Here is a 9,268-nt window from a genome sequence, read left to right on the forward strand (position 1 = left end):
AGATCACCAATAATACAAACTGGCATTTCACATGAGGTGATGCCCTGAGGATATGATATCACCTTTATCATATTTCTGCCAAAAATGCATGAGTGGAATTTAATCATGAGGAAACAACCAGACAAGCCCAAAGTAAGTAATATTTTATAAAACAACTGGCATGTATACTTTGGAAATGTCAATGTCATGAAAGACAAGGAAAGATAAACTATTTCAGATTAAAAGAGACTGTATTGTTTGGCTAAGGCTGACATAACAAAATACCAAAACTGGGTGGTTTAAAAAACAGAAATTTATTTTCTCATAATTCTGGAGTCTAGAAGTCTAAGATGAAGGTGTCATCAGTTTTGGTTTCTTATGAGGCCTTTCTTCTTGGCTTGCAGGTGGCCACCTTCTTATGTTCTCACATGGTCACCTCTCTGTGTTGTCTGTGTCCCAATCTCTTCTCTCATTATATATATATATATATATATATATATATATATATATATAATTTTTTTTTCCATGCAGGAGTTGAACCGGCAACCTTGCTGTTAAGCGTGCATGCTCTATCCACTGAGCCATCCGGACAGCAGCTCGGCTCATGGTGCGGAATTCAGTCCCAGCCGCAGATGGGTATAGCCCATCATCGAACAGGCAATCTTGTCATTAGGAGCACATGCTCTCACCAGCTGAGCCATCCTGCCACCTATTGGCCGCTCAGCAGCAGCTCAGCTCGGGCAAAGCTCACTGGCACATGTGGGAATAGAACCAGGGAGCCTGTTGCTCAGAGCTTGTGCTCTTAAGCAAACTCTTAACCAACTGAGCCACTCGGCCGGCCCCTAATCTCTTCTTATAAAGACACCAATCATACTGGATTAGGGCCCACTTGTTTAAGTTAATTACATGTTTAAAGGCCAAATTTCCAAACACATTCTGAGGTGCTGGGAGTTAGGGCTTCAACATATGAATTTTGGGCAGATACGATTCAGCCCATAACAGATTCTAAGGAGACTCCTTCATGTGTGGTCTTAAGATTGGAAAAAAGTTGCTATACATTATTGAGACAATTGGAAATGAATATGTACTGTGTAGTTGATTAAAAATAACCTCAAATTCTTTAATATTCCTTTCATTGAGAAATGGGGATATATTTCCCCTGCATTTAAATCTGGGCTGCCCTGTGATTGCTTTGACAAAATAAAGTGGAAGAGGAGGCCGAAAGTGACTTTTAGACGCTGGGCTCAGAATTGGCATAGCTTCACTTCCACTCTACCTTATTTGTCAAAGCAGTCACAGTCCAGTCCAGGTTTAAACAGAGGGGAGATATATCTCCATTTCTCAGTGAGAGAAATGTCAAAATTTAAATTTACCACTCTGTACATATTTATGCCAGTGTACATATTTATTGCCAGTATACTTTGTAGCAATTTTTTTTCAGTCCAGGAATTTAGATGTCAAATCTCCCTAGTTTCCTTTAATCTGAAACAATTCCTCATCTTTCTTTGTCTTTCAAGACACTGAAATTTTTGAATGTACAGGCCAGTTGTTTTGTAGACTATCCCTTAATTTGGGTTTGTCTGACTGTTGCTCCATGATTAAAATCCAATTGTGTATTTTTGTCAGGAATACAGTAAAGGTGATGTCATACCCTCAGAGCATCACCTCGTGAGATGCCAAATTGTACTATTGGTGAGATTAACCTTGAGAACTTAGTTAAGGTACTATCTGCCAGATTTCTCCAATGTGATGGTACTCTAGCCCCATTGTAATTGGTAATTTCTAGGGAATCCTTTTTTTTTCCCTTTAAAAATAAAAAATAAAAAAATATTTTCTGTATTCTATCTTAAATAATGCTAATATCTGATGTCCTTAGGGGGGGAATCTAAATCTGTTGGGTATTATTAGTTCTGCTGACTATCACTTATATGTGGCCTCCGTACTTGGTAAATAAAGAAAAAAACTGTGAACTTGTGTTTGCTTGAATCCTATGGGAATACATGAAGAATGCGTCCTCCAGAGCGGGTTTCCATCGTTTTTGCTTAGAACTGGGCACTCGGAAACTCTTCGGGGCTCTTCCGCGGTCTTGGCTTGACGTGCGCGAGGCTCAGGTTCGGCTCTTCTTCCCAATGCTTTGCGAGCATTGGCGGGGATTTAGGAAGCTCCCAGCACCTGGCGCAATACTGGCTCCAGGCTTTAAGATCACTTAGAGGACAAGCCGTCCACCGCTCCTTCCCCCTCCAGCTACTCTTTCCATCGCCCAGCCGGGTTCGGTCTGGCTGGGGGTGGAGCGCCGCGCTTGCTAAGAAACCCGCCGCTCCGCCTCCAGGGCAAGGCCGAGGCGACTGTCGGCGTGGGCCGGGGGCGGAGCCCGCGCTCTGGAGCCTCCTCCGGGCGGCTGGGGCGGCCCCCGCGGCCTCGTCTCATCGCCACTCTTTGCTCCAGGCGATCCTCGCGGCGGCCGGGTCTGGGGTAAGTCGGGCCTTGGCTCCGCCGGCGGCCGGGAGGCGCAATTCCCTGCGCCGGGTGGTGGCGGGCTCCGCGTGGGCATCGCCAGGCGGCAGGCCAGGGTCTGTCCCGGGCTGAGTCGGGGCGCCCACGGGCCGCCCTGCCTCCCCCGGAGCGGAGGGGCCCGGAAGGGGGGCCTGCGGAGGCCCAGCCGGGCTGGAGGCGCCCCGGCGCTCCCTTGGCCGCCCGCGGGGAGCCAGGTGAGATGCTGACAAGTAGGGAGAGATTCGGGGGTCCCACCCCATCCCCCGACCCGGCGTCACGATTCTGGGGTCGCCCCCCAGAAACTCTCTTCCAGCAGGCGCATCAAAGTGAAAAAGCCCCCTCCTCCTCGGAGCCTCTTTCTCCAGGGTTTCTACCAGCAAATTGACAGCCTGGGGGCCTGCAGGGGCGCAGGAGTTGTGCTAGTCGTCTGGATTTTAAAGTACTTGGGGAACACTTGCCCTTAGTGAGGCGCCGTGTCCATCCAGTGTCTGTCGATCCCTACGTCTGTTGATGTTTGGCCTTACATTAGGCAAGGGCTAAACCTAGGTTTAAAAAAAAATAGAAAAGTCCAGGAGGATTGGGACTGAGAAAAGGCCTTTGGGTTGGTAGCTTTAGGCGAGCAGGGTGGGCGTGCACCGCGTTGAAAAGTGTTCAAGAATGGGTGAGGGATGGGGACGTGGGGGTGGCCCAGGGCACAGGGAGACCTTTCCTGCCGTTTGGTGATGAAAAGGAGGAGAAAGAACATTGTAATCTGAGAGTTGAGGAGAGTTGTTTAATTTTTAAATTTCTAAGTTTGTTTTTTAAAAAAGGAAAATAACATTGAAAATGCAAGAAAGTCAAGGAATTTTGAATAGGGATGAATAGGATTCAGGGTCTAGGTTGAGAAATTGGGCTTAAAAAGAGGGGTTGAGGGCGATTTAGGCATCTGGGCCGGGCAGGAGTGTTGGAATGTGCCTCTGGGGGCTGGAGATAATGCTTGTTGGGACCATAGCTTATCTTTCTGGAGTTTTAACTTCTAGAGCAGAATTGCCCTTTAAACCCCATAAAAAACTTGAATGGTCCATGCTTTTATCATATCAAAAACATCTGTTAAAGAGAAGTACTGAACTGTTGGACTACAGAATCGTGAGGGGTAGGGATAAAACTAGCTGTTACTATATTTTATATGCCACTTGATAGAATAAATATTTAGTATCTACATTATTGGGATAGTAATAAGTAATGTGTGCTTTTCCCAGAGATGAATGCAAGTGATTTGAGAACTAACCATCTCTTTGAAGATCTTTTATTCAAAGTAGGAACATTTAAAAGCAAGTCTGTGATGGTTTTCTTTTCTTAAAGCCATCGATGCACAATGGTTTCTCAAACCTACCTGGGTTCCTTGGCCTCACCTCAGGCCTTTGAAATAAGTCTCTGTGAGTGGAGTTTAGGAATGGTAATTTCAAACAGAGACCACCGGATTCTCTGGCATTGACAATTATTGATAGCCTCTGAGGTTTTTCTTTGAGATTTGGGCTTGTTGGGGCTTCTTTAGGAGAGATTTCCTTGAGGGTTGTATGAATGAATTGCTGCCAAATTTACGTAACTAAAAATTATAGTCTGTGTCTATTGTGTCATCTCTAAATTTTAATATGATTATGTAGTCATTTTACCTGAAAAACAAAACAAAACACCCAACATTGTTTCTGATCATAAAAACCCCATTTTAGAAAAATTAGAAGATACAGAAGAAACAAAATTTCCTATAATTAAGAAACAACCACCAGTGATTCTTTCTGGCATTTTATGTATAAGAAACATGCACACCACACATATATAGCATAATTGGGATTGTATTCTGTGTATGTTTTTATATTCTGTTTTTTTTTTAAATCTCTTAGCTATTATGAGCACTTTACCACGTAGTTAAGTTTTTTAAACACCATTTTAATGAAAGCATATGTTCTATCATATGGAGGTACTATAATGAATTAAATCAGCTCCCTTTTGCTAACACTGATTCTTTTCAATTTTTGGTTATTTTAGTAATGTTGGTTTATTTCTCTCATCATTTTCTTAGAATAAATTTCTAAATGATGGAGACAAAAACTATTGAAATACATATTTAAAATCTCATTTTCATATATCTCACTGGATTTCCTCATCAGAAGGCAAATGAACATTTCTGAAGGATCTATTGCATTCCAGGTCCATTCTCTCATTTCAGTGGTTCTCAAACTTTAATGTGTATAAGAATCACCTGAGGAGCTTGTTAAAAATTGATTTTCCTGAGTCCTAGGCCCAGCTGCTCTGACCCGTTAGCTCTGGAGTAGGGCCCAGGAATCTGCAATTTTAACAAGTTCCATTCTGTATTAGAAAATAAGCACATTTGGAACCACACTTTGAAAAATGCTTTGTAAATAAATGGCAAAACAGACTCAGAAATTTAGGTCACTTGCCCAGCCAGAGTCATTCATGCATTTGTTAACAAGATTTGAACTCGGCTCTTTGTGACTTTCAGAGTCCTTGTTTTTTTATTACCTAAGACCTCAAACCTTCAGATTGATGTGTCCTTAATGACTGCAGAAAAAGAACTTCAGTCGAGCCCACTGCAGGGTTCTCAGCGATAGCTGGAAATGACACATAAGTGCACATTGAACCTCCATTAAAATCCCCCATCAGAAATTCTTATGAATTCTGTTATGCTGCATAACATATACTGTACAAAACAATTTTAGTTCTTTGCTAGTTTTTTAGTTCTTCATGTTTCCTGACGGTTTCATGACAACTCTTGCTGTAACGTGGGTGATGCAGGACCATCCAGTCTCTGTTGCCCAGAGGTGGGGACACTGCTCCATTGTGCTCCGTGGGTTCAGGGAGGGAGGGTAAATCGGAAGCAGCTACTCCTCTTGGAGTCAGGAAAGAGGAGCGCTGTTTCCCCTTTATTAATCTTTATTTTTCCTTCTTTTTTGCCATCTCATCCATTTTAATAGTAGCCTGGGATTATGTCCCTAATAGCCTGAGTGTGTCCGTATGTATGTCAACTGGTATATCCTAGAAAGCCATTTATTATTTAACAAATTAAGCACCTGTTATGTGTCAGGTCAGTTTGAGGTAGTAGGAATACAAAAATCAGTAATTCTCCTTGAGAATTAAGTTAGTTTTACTGCCATATTTTGGGTTATGCTGTTTCCAACTTTTTTTAACTTTTAATTTTTAACTAATTTTAGACTTAGAGAAAAGTTGCAAAAGTGGTATAGAGAATTCACTCAACTTTCCCTAATGTTAGCCCCTTATTTAACCATGGTTCAGTTATCAATGCAATTAACTACAGACTTTATTTGAATTTCATCGGTTTTCCTGCTAATAGTCTTTTTTCTTCTGTTTTTGTATTCTATCCAGGACCCTACTGATTGCATTGAGTTATTTCTCCTTAGCCTCCTCCAGTCTGAGATAGTTTCTCAGTTTTGTTTTTCCTTGTACTTTATTGTTTTAACCCTTTTGAAGAGTGCCAGTTAGTTATTTTGTAGAATGAAGTTTTGCGGAAGACTACTGATTAGTCATATTATCACTGATTCATGAGATTGAGAGGTTTTATCACTGGTGATATTAACCTTGATCACTTGGTTAAGGTGATATCTGCTAGGTTTCTCCACTATAAAGTTACTGTTTTTTTCCTTTGTAGTTAATAATTATCCTGAGGGAGATTATGCAAATACTGTTTATCCTCAAATTTCACCCCCTAATTTTAGTACCGGTTGGTAGATCTCTTCTGTAACAATTATTACAGATTACAGTGGTGTTTGCTTAGGGGTGACTTTTTTCATCTTCTGCTTCCTTATTAATTGGAAGTTTGCTGTAGGAAGAGCTACCCTTTCTCTCCCATGTATTTATTTGATCATTTATATCAGTGTGGACTCATGGTATTCATTTTATTCTATGGGTCACAATACAATGCCATTATCAACTTAAGAAACATCCAAACCTGTAGAGAATTTTTGTAAGAATTTATCAGAGCCAAACTGACAATTTCTGGGAAGCAAGATCTCAAATGCTTTGGAGAGTAAATTTTTTTTTTTAAATGCATTTGAAATTGGGGAGGGAATGTAAGGAAGATTACTTGAAGGTGGAAAAAAACCAGATGGGATTGGATTATAGGATAGTTATGATTATGTGCTCTCTTGAAGATGGTTACGCCTTCCAGGGGTGTTACTTCTGGCATTTCAAAGGTGTGTTAACCTAGATGCACAAGAACAATGGACAGGGCTTACTTAAAACCTTTCACTAAGGAAGTTATAGGCCTGGGGTGTGACTGCTCATCATGACCTGCCCAGTTAGGACTTTATGACTTCTTACAGCACACCTTTTTTGTCCACACCTTCATTCTTTTCTTTCTCAAATGCTTCTAGTTTTAGCCACTAGGAGCTCAGTCTTTGAGTTTAAATGACTTGTACATGTAAATGGCTACCATAATTTCTATCTCACCCTTGCCCCTGCCCAGGGAACCATTGGTTCTTTAGAGTCTGGGCAATGTTCACTCAGAAGGCTGGTAAAGGAGCTATAATTAAGAGAATGAATACCAGAGGCCCAAGGAAGGTAGAACAACATGTATGCAAAGAGTCAGCTCCCGGGAACTCTGCAGGAGTAAAAGGAGTAGCAAATTATCAGCCTTTGCCCTGCCGCTGCTCCAGAGAGGTCCAAGCGAGTAGGACCATGTGCTTGGGGCCACTTCATGCCCACTCTGAAATGCCGTGTCTGATTACCAGATGGATTTAGAAATATCAGAATGCTTATTTTGGCACCCTTGGCTGCTGAATGAAGACCACATCCTTTCTTCCTGGTGGATAAGTGCTTAGTAAGTATTTACAGAGTTGACACCTGGTGTTTCCTCCTCACCATGGTGGTGCAAACATGAGCTTGTAGAGATTCTCCCAAGAATGTGATACTTAGAATTCATGCTTCAATTAAAGAATTAACCTTTGGTTAAACGTTTGTCTTCCTTACTAGATTCTTTTCTTTTATTATTATGGGAAATTTCAATTTCAAGCATACCCAAAAGTAGAGAGGAAAAGAAAATGAACCCTCAGGTACCTGTCACCTAGCTTCAGTACTTCTCAATATTTTGCCAATCTTATTTCATCTATGCCCCCATTTTGGGGGGGTGGGATTGGCCTATTTGAAAACAAATCACATACATTAAAATCTAAGAAAGGATTGAAATAAACTCTGAGTACAAGGACTACCTCAATTCCCTTCGTGCCTAGCACTATGCCTGAAAATAGCAAGTGCTCAGAGAAGACTGGTTGAATTGAGAAGAGGGAAAACAAAACTATGAAAACGTCATCATTTTGAACTAACGCTAGGGTAGACTTCTAGAAAGGAAAAGGGTGGTGAGTCTTGCCCGAAAATAACTTCTTTCATGTTACCTATATTTGTTCCCTACAGCCATGATTCCTGTCACATCAAGACAGCCTTCAATGAAAAAGAAATCTCTTTTCAGAGAGAGTTAAGGGCCTCTTAGTCTTTTAAATGTTGTGGTAAATAAGTCCAACCTGATGACGTTTTCCCAAACACCAACCAAGAGTCACCTGCCCTAAAGGCTTCCACCATTACAAAAGTAATATAGAGGGTGCCAAAAAAATGTATACACATTTTAAGAAAGGAAAAAACTAATAAAATTGTAATACTCAAAATATACCGATAACAAAAGATGAATACAAGTCACGTGTATACACTTTTTTTGGCACCCCCTGGTATATACTCATTGAAAGAAAAATAGGAAATTACAGAAAAATAGAAAACCTAAACCATCTGTATTTCAGTATGTAGTTTAGTATGTAGTTCCAGGGATAACATTATTTTGGTTAGCATTCTGATAAAATTTGAGCATGAACAACATTGGTTATCGGAGTCAATAAATATTTAGTATGTTCCTGGGAATGTGCCAGGTATGTTTGTGTCTGTAATCTCCTTAAATTCTTAGATCAACTATGTAAAATAAGGTGTTGTTTTTTTTATTGTTTTCTAGCTGGGGAAACATGCCTGGAGGGATTGCCTTCAGTGCTTAACTGACAAAACAGGCTGGGCAGCTCTTTCTTGATAAACAGTAGTATTATAGACCCTTCACACCTGGATGTTCACTCACAGGACCAAAGAGACCTCACACTTGAACTTCCTTCTTGCTGTCTCTCTGAGGAGAGAGAGCACTAAGACTAGAAAAAGTGTGAAGTGATTTTTTTTTTTTTTTTTTTTTTAGCTGAGCCATCCTGTCACCTGTTGGCAGCTCAGCGGCTGCTCAGCTCAGCGGCTGCTCAGCTCAGGCTGGGACTCGAACCTGCTGTTGCTCAGAGCTCAAACTCTTGAGCAATGAAGTGATTATTTTTAACTGGATCTCAAATAGTCTCAGTGTTCGGGATTAACAATGAAAAGCTAATTATTAACTAATCATTAAGAATGGTTCCTTGGGCTGGCCGAGTGGCACGGTGGTTAAGAACTGGCTTGGGACGCCAGAGGGCCCTGGTTCGGATCCCACATAGGAGGGCCAGTGACACTGCCTTCTACAGCTAAGATGCTGAACAACAGCTCAACCTGGAGCTGGGCTGCCATGGGTCTCTGGCGACGGCGTAGGCTGCAGTCCCCTGCTGCAGTGGGTTGCCATGGGCTACCGTGTGTAGCCAGCAGCCAGCGTGAGTGGCTGTCCAGAAGCCGGCGACTGATCTGCCTCACCCGGGAGGAGTGCAATGATGGTGCCAACTTGGGCCAGTGAAGCAATGTCCTCCACAACTAGACTGAAGAACAAAACGACAGCAACTTGTCT

The 9,268-nt window shown here is 41.9% G+C and overlaps 1 protein-coding gene across 3 annotated transcripts in view; it reads left to right on the plus strand.

Moving 5' to 3' along the window:
* The first annotated feature begins 2,362 nt into the window (after window positions 1-2,362).
* Window positions 2,363-9,268, plus strand: part of B4GALT4 (beta-1,4-galactosyltransferase 4) — a 22,431-nt gene continuing 15,525 nt past the window's right edge. For 2 of the 3 annotated variants that reach the window (XM_019650503.1, XM_019650521.1), the window contains exon 1: window positions 2,363-2,451. The gene's annotated coding sequence lies outside the window, so the exon portion shown is untranslated. Of the gene's footprint in view, window positions 2,452-2,475; window positions 2,688-9,268 lie in introns of those variants that run through there. The other variant, XM_019650512.1, reaches the window with a different exon arrangement.

This window comes from Hipposideros armiger, unplaced genomic scaffold (genome assembly GCF_001890085.2).
Source record: "Hipposideros armiger isolate ML-2016 unplaced genomic scaffold, ASM189008v1 scaffold_8, whole genome shotgun sequence".
Taxonomy (NCBI): domain Eukaryota; kingdom Metazoa; phylum Chordata; class Mammalia; order Chiroptera; family Hipposideridae; genus Hipposideros; species Hipposideros armiger.